Here is a 12,299-nt window from a genome sequence, read left to right as displayed (position 1 = left end):
TTCTGAACCTCTGTTGGCTCCAGTTAGTGAGACAACAGTAAGGACCTGTTCAGTTGGATGGGGAACGTGCAGTCTGTGCCACTGCTGAGGGCCACAGGACCTTGTTCAGACCTGGTGCTCAGCAGCTGGGGTCTTGTGGGTGTCCCTGCTAGCTCATGTGAAGTGCAGCTTTGCAGTCTGTAGAAGAGGAGATTCGAGAGCGTGTGAGACTCATGCATGTCAGCTGCCAGATGCTGTGCTGTTGTTGATTTATGTGGATTATCTCATTAACCCTTCTGAACTGTCCTATGGAGTTGATACCATTCTTGTTGGCAACTTACGGGTGAGGAAACAGAGGTTCAGGGGAGATGTGACTCTCTGTGGTTAACTGGGACACAGGTAGTCCTTGACTCAGATCTTCTCTCCTCTCTCTGCCCCACTGTTTTGCATCTCCTGCATTTTAGAAGGATCTTGAGGACCGACAGGGTGGCGGTGTCAAATGGGGAGCTGCATCTCCCCTGGCCTCCCAGGAAGGTTGAGTGGCTGCTGGTGTGTCTCTGCTTTCTCCACTGTTCCCTCCCCACTTGGGCTCTTAAGGCATTTTTCTGACCAAGGGCTTCTATGTTTCCAGATGAAGAGAAGTGTCTGCAGCATTCTCTTCTACCCTATGGAAGCCCTGGACCCAGGGGCCAAGAGCGAGTTTTATGTGGAGTGTTTGTCAGCCCTGGAGGGGCAGGGATGTGAGTTGAATTCATTGCCAGTGACAGCCAGAGCTGCCTGGCTCTCTGGTGCCAGCCCTCCCCAAGTTCCCTTGCTCTGGCTCCTGCTGCCATGACTTCCTGGTGAGGAGCCCTGTGGGGGGGCTTCTCTCCGTGGGAGAGAACCTAAGATGTGATCCTTGGGCACATCGTGTGGACTCTTCAGAGGGTTTCTCAGGAACCAGTCAGGTGCAGTGATGGAAAAGGCCATGGGTTCTGAGTCTGCCTCTTCATTTGCTGAGCCATGTCCCGTGGGGAGGAAGATGAGTGTTCAGGTCTAATTCTAAATCATCTCTGCTGAGGAGTCTCTGCTGCAGATGCTCCTAGGAAAGGCTCTTTACACACGCTGATGCGCCCTTCAGCTTCCTAGGGAGCCTCAGTTACCCTGTTAGCTTCCGTCTGTACTCTGCACTCTAGGACAGTGATGGCGAACCTTTTAGTGATTAAATAGTTCGTTGTGGCACGTGTGGTTGGCCACCACTGCTCTAAGATCTGGCTTATGCTGCACTGTCTGCTGTGCTGGCCCTGTGTCCTTGCACTTCTGCAACTCCCATGTGCTTCTGTTTACTCTGTGGTCTGCCTGCTCCTCAATCTGCTACACTCACCAAGCCCCTGCTGGCTTCCTGGACTCTGAGTAACTGCGGGGCAGGGATACAAGCTCTGGTTTCAGCAGGTACCAGTAAGTGAACGGCTGAGAACAAATGAGGGGATGCACACCAGCTGCCACCGCCTAACTCTTCATCGCTCGCTGCTTGTTTCATGTTGGTGACTTATGGATCCCTGCCTTCAGGCTGTGGGCTCAGAAGTCAGAGGTCTGGATTCAGACTGCTGCCCTTCCAGTAACTTAGGACATTTGTTACATTCCTGAGACCCGAGTGTCTTCAGCACCGGAGAGCATCTCGTGGCCTGTTGGGAGGGTTGAAGGTGATTAGGGACAGAATACTCTTACTGGTCACAACAGGCCCTGGGGGTTCCGCTGTGACGTCAGGAGGAGAGGGTGTGCCTGGCAAGTCTGGTGCTTAATTGGCCCTCAGTAAATCCACCTTGAGTGCTATTGGACAGGGATCACACAGTATACAAAGAAGGAAGGCAGGGCTCTACAGAGGGATCTGACACATTTAATGAAAGCCGACTTGGTGTGAGCTCAGAGGCTCAGTAGCGGTCATTTTGAATAGAAAGAGAGAAACAAACATGGGGTCAGGGTCACTGTTCCCTCAGTGTTCTGTGTTGTCTCTGGACAGGATGTTCCTAAACGGTGGTGCCTGTATTTGAAAAGCGAGTCACTCTAGGACAGCACTGCTTTTAAAGATCGTAATAGATGATGATGAGAGAGGAACACTCTGAGCCAGGCTGTGCTGCAGGAAGAAAAATGCCAAGTGCCTTTGGTGTCCCCCGGAGGGAGGGAGGCAGTAACAAATTACGGGAAAGATAAACTCCCCTCTTGGCGTCCTTCACTGGGGTCAGCTGCTGTTCTTGCACGCATGCGTGACACTGGCACTGCTGTTGAAAAGCCAAGCAGGACTGGGAAGGCAGGGCGGGGCTGGGGGTCCGAGCAGTGTTCAGCTGGCCTGTGGGCCTTTGTGTGGCCTTCTAGGCACAGCCTGATGCATCTAGGAGGCTGGTAGAGGAGGAGACCTGGGGGTGCCTACACCCTGGCAAGCCCCGTCCTCCGGGAAGAAGAGAGCCCCGTATTCTATCCCTTTCCTGGGTGTGGGTCTCTGAAGGTCAAGGTCCGAGCCGTGAGCAAGCAGCCAAGGAGGAGCCCAGAGCCAGAATGGAGCAAGTCAGGCTCCCATCAGCCTGCAGCAAACAAACTGATTAATCGGGGATGGATTCAGTTTCCCTACAAGAACTGCTGTGGATTGTCATGGGCACCAGCCAAAGAATAATAGCAACCCCTTAACTTGCAGACTACTTCATGCTGCTCTTGGGAGCCCAGAACAGTGGTGGGGAGGACAGGCAGAGGCGCAGAGGGTCTACGGCCTGCCCAAGATCACCAGCGCAAGATAACCACACAAGGTCACTAGCACAAGCTAGTCCCCAGAGAGTTGGACCTAATGGCCATCCCGATTGCTGTAATTTATTCATTTGTTCATTCGTTTTATCACATCTCAGAGTGCTTCTACTTGTACCAAGCACTGAGTTGGGTTTAAGAACTGTAGGGAACAGAGATTTGCCTTTGAAACAATCCCCAAAGTTTTTTATGCTTAATTAATGCAGCTTTGGGATGTCTCTTCTTTCTTTTCCCCCTCTGGGAAGCACCAGGTGCTTCGCTGTGATGCTCAGAGGTTTTCGTGTTGCCCATCCTCAGTCCGTCTTTGTGGTGGGGGTGGGAAGGGGAGCCCCTTGTTGGGCAAGCCTGCAAAGCTACCCCGCTTATGTCGGGCTAGCTGTTCTTTTTTCAGCATCTTACCAGGGCTATGAGGTTCCTGAATGAGGCCAAGTTTAATGCCTGTCTACCCCTGGATGCATCACGATCTTCTTGGGGGTCCTGCTTGTTTTGGCACCTTGTCCTCACGCAGTCGTGGCACTCACCAATAATTGGATTGACTTGCTTGAAATATTATCTTTAAGTTGTTCCTGCCTCTGTGCACGTGTATTAGATAGACTTGATCTAAAATGTAAACAAAATTTGCCTACTTTTGCAGTTTCTTTTTAAGAATGCTAGAAAGCTCTATTCTCCAGGATTCTTTATCATTAGAAATGTACTTTTTCACCCTGAATATGAACATCTGTAGTTCTGTACACTTTAGTGTATGGTATGATTTAGTCAGTGTGATGCTGTTTTAGTTGCAGGAGAAATTAGTGCAAGAGCAGGGTGCTCCGAGAGCTGATAAGGGCACCAGAGAGGGCAGAGGGCCGTGCAAGAGACAGAGGGAGCCCAGGTGTCAGAGGCAAGACCTTTCTTTTGGGACTGGCTGGAGAGGACTTGGGTTCCACCTGCCCTGGCAGACAGAAGGGAACCTCAGCTGTGGTGTGCATTTCTCCCCAGGAACACCTGCTGGGCACAGGCGCACATGGGACACATGGGGTGCACAGACCTCAGCAGGGGCTTTGCGGGCTGTCCCTGCTCACTCTGGGGTCGCAGCCTCAAGAGCAGGTCACGAGGGGCTCACGTGTGGGCAGAGAGACTCATTTGGCTTTTATTAATCTTTATTAAGTCCAGTTTTAGATATATAGTACAGTTACATTCATTCTTGGGACCTTGTACCTTAACCTGACAGGTCTTGGTTCTTATTTTTCCCCATCCCTCTGCCCTCTCTTCACCCCCTCCACCCTTCCCTGTGTCCAGAGACATCCTTTCCATGTTTTTCCTTTTCTCGTATTTTTTCTTTTCCCTTTTTCCCTTTCCCCTACCCTTCCCACTTCCTTTACTCTTTTAGACCTTTTCTTCCTCTTAAATGATATCAGTTGTGCCTTTTGATCCTTATTTACACTTTTTTATTTTTTCGCACCAGAGAAACTATTTGGTATTTACACTTGTGACTTATTAATCTCACTTAAGAGTCGGTCCTCAATAGGCATCCATCCGCTTGGCTATAAATCTCTCTAGTTTCTCGTTCTTTTTGGATGAGTAGTACTCCATTTTATAAAAAACAAAACAAAACAAAAAAATCACATTTTCTTTATCCAGTCTCCAGTTGATGGGCAATTGGGCTGTTTCCAAGTTTTAACTATTACAAACTGTGCAGTTATTAATATGGGTGAGCATATATCGCTGTGAGCATATATTCTTTTGGGACCATTTCCGGCAGGGGAATAGCTGGGTCAAATGGGACCTCTAGTCCTAGTTGTTTGAGGTATTTCCATATTGATTTCCGCAGAGGGACTCATTTGCGAAACCTTTCACCCAAGGCTGCCATCCCTGGATAGGGGAGCCGCTCTGTAGGCCATGGGTGAAGCTGGCCACATCTGGGCAGGTGCTGATAACCTTGTGACATTGAGGAAATGTTTTAACCTCTGCGGTCACCAGAGATGAGAGCAGCAGTCACCTGGTCCCTGTGATGGGAGTGTCAGATGAGGCAGTAGGGATGCAGGGCCTCTGATCAGCTTTACACCGGGCAAGTTGGTTTTCTCTTCCTTTAAAAATTTATTCTTGCAGTTGATTTTTAAAAATCTGCTCTTTAAGGTGCTGGGTTTAGAAATTCTTTCTCCTAAATGAGCAGAATATAAATTCAAGAGTTGGTGAAGGAACGTCAAGGGAGAGAAGGCTGCCGTTGGAGAGGGCTGTCCCCTGCGGATTCTTACGCCCTTGGTTCTCCTGCCTGGTGAATGAATGCTGCAGGCAGGGGGCCGGGCTGCTGGGGGAAGCAGTGCCATTGCATTGTTCCAGGCACTTACGCCAGCCATTCAGGGCTCCCCAAAAATTGGCTTAGGAAATAGTTTGAAAGTTATTACTTGAGATTCAGAAAACTCCAGGTGGCTTTTGAGAGCTGCCCCCAGATGCAGCCAGAGACACGTCCTCAGCTGCTCACTTCAGGACTTTCATTATTTTTCATGTTTATTTCTGGCTAGAGCCAGAACTGGGTATTCATGAGCTCTCACTGTCTGGGTTTTTTTTTTTCTTTTGGACCCATCCTTTTGTTTCTTTGGGAGAGAAAGAAGCTTGCTCCCTGGTCTCCTCTGCCCTACTGTAGGGTTCAAGGAAACTGGCCCTTGTAATTGTAAATTACCTATGAAAAAGACAAAGCCCTTGGCTCCCTTCCTGGTTGAAGCTTGGAGATCAGCAGTGATAGTGGAAATTAATGAAAGGCGCTGCTGAGCTTCTGGCCTGTTGGTGGCTGCTGAGATGAAAAGGCTGCAATTGAAGTCGGCTTCAGGGATGAGCATTCTGATAAGGATATGTGTTCAGGATACAGTTATTACACATGCCATGAGGTCCAGCCAGCCCTCAGGTTTCTTGGAACTGGTTCTGATTTGCTCACTAATTACCCATATGCCTTTCTTTCAGAATGTGACCCATTTCCCTCTAATCTGACCGCCTCCTCCCCCAAGAACATTGCAGCCCTCCAAATACAATCCAGTCATGGCCCAAGGTGAAGTCAGAGTCTGAATCTCTTTCCTTTTCCTTTTTAGTAGCAGAATGAGACTCAGATGAGCTCATTTTCTCTTTCATCTCTGCTCATCCCCTTGGGCCAATGTTAAACAGCTGTCACACTTGGGCTGCCCAGGAATCCACTTATGAAACACACCAGCCAGCCTTCTTAATTGTCCTCCTGCGACTAGACTGAATTTGTCATCCTGATTCTCAAGTGCTTGGCTTCCTGGGCCTCAGGCCCCTGAGTAACTGTTGTCCTGGAGTCCGGCTGTTCACCTCGGCCACACCTTCCTGTGAGCCGATTGGATGGCACCCTGAAGCCCGCTGGAGAGCCTTGAGCTGGAAAACCCAGGTAGTTTCTGTTCAGGTGGAATGGGAGTCTCCTTTTTGTGGTTCTAGTGTAGATCTGAGAGGAATAAACACCCATGTGGCACACAGACTGTATTCATGAGTGAGTTTGGCTGCACATGAGGCCTCAGTTTTAGACAGTGTAGTAACATGTCATTATTCTGTTAAGATTTAGAAATACATTTTAATCAACCTTGAGGAATTTGACATTCATGGTGCTGAATATTGCTGTCAGTATCCCTAAAGATCTGTGGCATCATGGTCATTTCTGATTACTTAGATCATTTTGGAGTTTATTCAATTAGTTTTCTTTTGTGGGAGTGGGTCCTTTTGAAGTCTGTTTCCCTTGCACATTTTTCTTTTCAAAATTCTTCAGTTCCTGAGCCTTTTGTCTTCTACAATTGGAAACTTGATCAGGTTATTTGTCATTTTGCTGGCTTGATAGCTCAGATTTTGAATGTACGGCTTTCCCTTTGTTTACAGCTCACCCATGTATCCATGATACTTTACCCTGACTCTACCCAGACAGTCTCCACAACAGGGTCACCGTTCATTTTGAAGCCCTGTTTCGTGGATATAGCCTCTTTGAAACACCTGGCCATAGCAGAATGCCGAGGTAGACAAGCTGGTGCTTTTGTAGTCTTTCCTTTTGGACATTTTACATTTCTTACGCAGACTGGCTGAATTGCAGTGTCTGTTGCTTTTTTTTGTGACAGACCTTCCTGCAGACACCCATTGACTCTTCTCCCTTTACCTGTCAGCCAGAAGAGAAGACAGGGACACCCAGGATGCAAGTCCCTGGCATGAACGTCTCAAGGTTTTCTGGTGTTCTCTGGTGGTCATGTGTACCTCTGCCACTCTGCGAGTCATTAGAAAAGACATTGGCTGTGGTTGGATCCAAACTCACATACATTCAACCTCCAGGGCATGTGAGCCCACAGCCTGTGCTGCCAGCTGCTCTAAGGGCCATGCTGATCTGGGTTCTCTATGTTTGGATGGCGTCGGGATCCTGATGATGAGTCAAAAGACCATTCTGACTCTGGCTAAATGTCTGAGACAAACTGTGATTTTGCTTTCTGAAGCATCCATAGTCGCCTGGAGCAGAGTCCTCCCTATATATTTTTTTACTAGCCCTGTTCTCACTTTCCCTTCTACACACATCAGCTAAGACAGCAGACCCATGCCCAAGAAAGATGTTCACTCCCAGTTTAAACCATGCTTCCTGTTTGTGACCATGTGTGTAGATAGCAGTTTGATGCACATATGGTGTAGAGGAAGGAACCTTGCAGCCAGGGGAGGTGGGGTTGCCTTCCAGCCTCCAGGAACTTCTAGTGTCTCTCCTGGCCTCTGTCTCTAATGGGGGATACATGAAGTCACAGTCACAATATAGGGACCTCCTTTATGTAGATCAGCTCAGCCCTTGAGATTGCAAAAAGGACACATTCTCAGCTGTGGCAAAACACAGTTGTTTTTCTTAATTCTTCGGGGTGAAAGTGCCATTTTTCTCAGAGTCTGCAAACAAAGAAAAGTGGGGACCCGGAAGGGGCCGCCTGTGCCTTAGAGACTGATCTCGTGTTTGGGGTGCTGTATACAGTGGAAGGATCTAAGGATGGGGAACAAGTGACTGGACGTCCTTGTCACTTAACTTCAATCCTGAAGCCAGGCAGGTGGAGTCAGACTTGGAGAGCACGTTCTGAAGAGGTGGGGCACTTCGTAAGGATAGAAAAACTGTAGAGTCCCTTGTATTGATCCTCATATTCTAAATTCCCCTGCACTTCTGATTTTTCAGCTGTGCAGCTTTTATTTAGTCTCCTTTTTCCTGTTCTCCATTTTGGATTTGTTTTCCTTCCCGGTCTTTCAAATTTTCTTCTTTGTTATTTTCTGCTTCAAGAACTTCCTCTTCATCTTTCTGTTAGGTTAGGGCTTCTAGTGACACATTTTCTTCCACTTTAGAATGTTTTGCTTTATTTTTTCATTCCCAAAGGATATTTTTACTGGGTATAAAATTTTGGATTGTCAGTTTTTTCTTTCAGCATTCAAAAAATGTGCTTCTTTCTGGCCTTCTTGGTTTCTGATGAGAAGTTCTCTGTCACTCAGTTTTTCTTAACCTGTATGTAAAGCAGTGTTTCCTTCTTTCAGCTTTAAAAACTTTATCCCTGGGATTCAGAATTTGGATTGGGTATACCTTGATGTAGATTTTGGAGGGTTTATCCAGCATGGGATTTGCCAATCTTCCTAAATTTTAGGTTTGTGACTTTTGCAAAATTTTATTTAAATCATTATTTTGTAGCTCCATGCTTTTTCTTCTCTCTTTTTAAGTTATTTAGGACATGGTTATTAGATCTTTTTGTATTGTCATGTGTCTTTGATTCTCTAATCAGTTTTTCGGTCTCTTCTGTTTTTCAGAAAAATACTTTGTTTTAATATCTTCAAATTCATCTTCCTTTTCTCTCCAGTTGGTGTGTGGCACAACCTTTGAGTTTTTAATTTCATTTGATGTATTTGTCATTTCTACAATTGCCATCTGGTACTTTTTTATAGCTGAGGCTTTCTTTTTTCCCATGTGTTTCAAGTGTATCTGTCTGTATCAAAGTATTTTTATGATGGTTTCTTTTAATGCCCTTGTAAGATAATTCCAATCTCTGTGTCATCTCAGTGTGGGATCATGCATCTTTGCTCATTGAAGATGGGATTTCCCTTGTTCTTTAGTGAGTATGTGTCTGTGCTTAGTTGAGTTTGGTCATTATGGGCACTGCATTGTGCAACTTTATGTAGGTCTTCTCTATTAGTAGACTTTTTCTGACTTCATGCTGATGGGCCTGGGAGAGAGAAGATGCCTTCTTACTGCTCCAGGTGAGGGTAGAAGCCCAGATTGACACTCTAAGATACAAGAGGCTCTTTTGTCACTGCTCAGCAGCAGAAGGGCAGAAACCATTCTCTCTTATGTTTAGCCAGAAAATTGTTTTCTGATCACCTTAGTAGAAAGGAGGTGTACAATTTTGCATTTGTAATTTAGTGGTGGTGCTGGCTGACATGGTAACTAAAGTGGCAAGCTTAGTGGAAGCCAGGTGGGCAGTACAGAAGCTGAGCTTCCAGGAACTGTGACCATACGCATGAATTTGAGAGTGCAGGGATCCATGAAAAATCCATCTAGTTTAGTCTGACACTGACCCCCAGGGAGCTTAGTGAAGGGATGGTGGCAGGGGTGGTGACCACAGTCGTATACGGTGGAGAAGGTAACAGGAGTCTAGGACTGGCTCATGGATGCATGCCTGTGTCAGGGCTCCTGTCTCAGCAGGGGATCAAACCCTTGGACATTGTTTCAGCCTGGTCTGGGACCCACCCAGCAGGCACCTGGACTTTGTGCTAATCTTCTCTGTATTGTTCCAATTTTAGTATATGTGCTACCAAAGTGAGCACTGGACTTTATGAATATGACAACACTCTTGATTACCGAACCGGGCACACACAGGAAGTGTAGCTCAGCAAGTACACAGAGATGTGTTATAGGCTCAAGGATGCTTGGCACTGAGTCTCCCAGATGGAATGGGACTCTTACTCCAGAAAACTGGCCACAAAGAGAGAAGGAGAACTCTTACTATTTTTTTCTTACTTCAGTGTTCCAGGAATACCCTATGTGTAATGCATACTAATGTAGTTATTAATAATACTTTAAATCCACTCAATGGTATATGTACAGAATTGAAGGAGTTTTTACACACAGTAGAGTTAGAATGGAAACAGGGTCTTCAGACTCTAAAGTCTAGAGCTTCAGAGAGATTTGCTAAGTGTCGGATGTCAGCAGCTGCCTGTAAGCAGTGTCTGCATCTGTACATAGAGCCACGGTGGGCTGGTTGAGCATCCCTGCCATTAGTGGATGAAGTTACTCCTAGTTCTTCATGTCTCAGAAAACACCAAAGTTTCTGTAAGCTGCTGTCAATCATACAGGAACATGTATTAAGCATCCACTGCACTACATGGTAGGGGCTGACGTGGGGAATGGAAGAGTCTGCTCAGGTCCACTTTCCACTCCAGTGTCTCATGGTGTGGTGCAGGAGGCCACATTCAATGCTTGCATTGTGAGGTAGAAAGTGAGTTGGGAGCAGTGCTATGAAAGGCATTCGCCTTGTGTCAGGGGTTCTTGGACCGGATGGGTAATTGTGGAGATGAGGAAGGTAAGTTGCAGGGTGTCCTTTAGTGTTGCCGAAGTTCTCTTCTATCCATGGCAGTCACTGCCCTATTCTCAGATCAGCTGAGTTCTTTCTCCTGTGCTCCCCTAAGCACACCTGGGAACCGGAGTGTGCTGCTGGTCAGTTGCAGGCTGGGGTTGGGAACATAGAAAGTGCTGGGTCTGTATGGCCATGGAAGCAAACAGGAGAATTAAAAGGACATCTTTAATGAGTCATTTGTTTAAAAGCTTGGGCTGCAACAACAAGATTGCAGCATGAGCTTCTCTAACCCTTCATCCATTAATGGTGGTGATGATGACATTCTGATAGAAATAAACTCTCATGACACTTTTGCACTTACCCAGTTCTTCATCTCATCTGACCGGACAACACTGGAGGATGGATGTTATGTCCGTATTTTAAGTGAACAAAACAGCTCTAAAAGCTCCGTGGACCCACGTGGCCGGAGGAGAGTCATGGAGCCACTTTTTCGTTCAGAGCTCTTCTTTCCCTCATCACTCTGCTCTCTACATCGGATCCTCTAAAACAGCCATTTAAAGTGTAGTCACCACCTCCAAAACTAAGACTGGGAACGGATAGACTATTAGAACATCCCCTGTTAGGGCTTTTTCCCTCCCCATTCTGCACCTTTGTCACACTGGGGCTGTTTGGGTGCCATCTCCAGCAGGTCATCCAGCTGCATGTGATTTTGAGCTCATGAGAGTAATTTTTCTATTGCAATGATGGTGATTATTATTAATTGTGATATATATATTTAAAATTAAAACATGCTGCATGTGTCAGGAATCATTTGCTTTCTCTTTCATAATCCTCAGCATGAGCCTCTGAGAATATGTTCCTAGTTCCACTGATTCCAGTGCAGGATCTGAAAGTTCGAGTCACGCAATGTACCCGGAACAATAGGGCGAGCAAGAGGGGGAGCGAGGATTTGAACCCAGGTCTAGCTCATTCAAAAATATTTTTTGGTAACACCCCAGACTTTGTTTTCTCCCACACAGATGCTGGGTTTGCAGAATCTGGACTCTGCGCGCGCTCTGAATGCATGGTGAGCTCAGGTGCAGGGCAAGCTGAGGCTTCTCCCCCGGAACTCCCTCCTGCTCTTGGCCCCTCCGGGCTGCTGTGGTGTACCATGCCGGGCCCCACTTAGGCTGTGCTGGGCAGGATGCGAGCAGTGTGTTAAAACTCAAGGCTCCTGTTCACTTCCCAGGCGTTAATCAATGGCAAATTACAGCGGGATTGATACATGCAGAAGACATGCACATTAATTCCAATGTGTTTATCATAATTAGTGCCATTACAATGAATACCAGTGGAATCAGGGAATGATTAGCTACACTTAGTATTTGTTACGGTTTGTTTAAAAAAGTTAAACATAAAATTAGTTGCGGTGTGAGGAGCGATGTTCCGTTTCAGGGTGAACACGGCTGTGAGCCTTGGGTCTTTGTGAGTTAAGAGGTTGTGTGGAGGGGGTCCCACACAGGGTTTTACAGAAAGCTGAGTTAATGAGACTACCGTCCTCGATTAATGGTGAGGTTTTCCCTTCTTAATTATTGTATCTTACAGCTGTTCTCTGCTATCATACTTACATTAAAAAAAAACTACCAAGCATATATTCAGTTGGTGCATTTTGTGAAAGAGGGAGTTGGAAATTAAATGAAAACGTATGACTTTGGTCACGTCGGTCGGTCAGATAGATCAGTGGAAGGCTATGCTCTGGTTTTTTGTGGTGTTTGCTTGTTTCTTCCATTCGTTCTTTCTTTCTGGCGATGTGGCTTCAATAAAATAACTTCTGTTTTGGCAATTAAAGACCAGAAGGGCCCCAAATTTTTTTTAAATACCACAGAGAAGGTGCATTAAAAAAATCTTCTGACATTTTGCAGTCATAACCAAATTATGGTTAAAATGTACACTACCGTGAAAAAGAGCAGAGTAATTTTGGATTTTTTTGTTTGTTTTGCTTTTCTAAGAGATTAAAGTGTTTCTGGA

At 46.3% G+C, this 12,299-nt stretch overlaps 1 protein-coding gene and 1 pseudogene across 1 annotated transcript in view; one reads left to right on the top strand and one right to left on the bottom strand.

Moving 5' to 3' along the window:
• The window catches only part of Sorcs3 (sortilin related VPS10 domain containing receptor 3), a gene marked incomplete at its 5' end in the record, with an annotated part of 534,900 nt that overhangs the window by 64,542 nt on the left and 458,059 nt on the right, over positions 1 to 12,299 (top strand). The window lies entirely within an intron of this gene.
• Positions 9,488 to 9,543, bottom strand: LOC117285345 (annotated as a pseudogene).

The sequence above is a fragment of the Fukomys damarensis genome, unplaced genomic scaffold, assembly GCF_012274545.1.
Source record: "Fukomys damarensis isolate Sample0158 unplaced genomic scaffold, DMR_v1.0_HiC HiC_scaffold_8, whole genome shotgun sequence".
Classification (NCBI taxonomy): Eukaryota; Metazoa; Chordata; class Mammalia; order Rodentia; family Bathyergidae; genus Fukomys; species Fukomys damarensis.
This window is presented reverse-complemented; position numbering and strand designations above follow the sequence as displayed.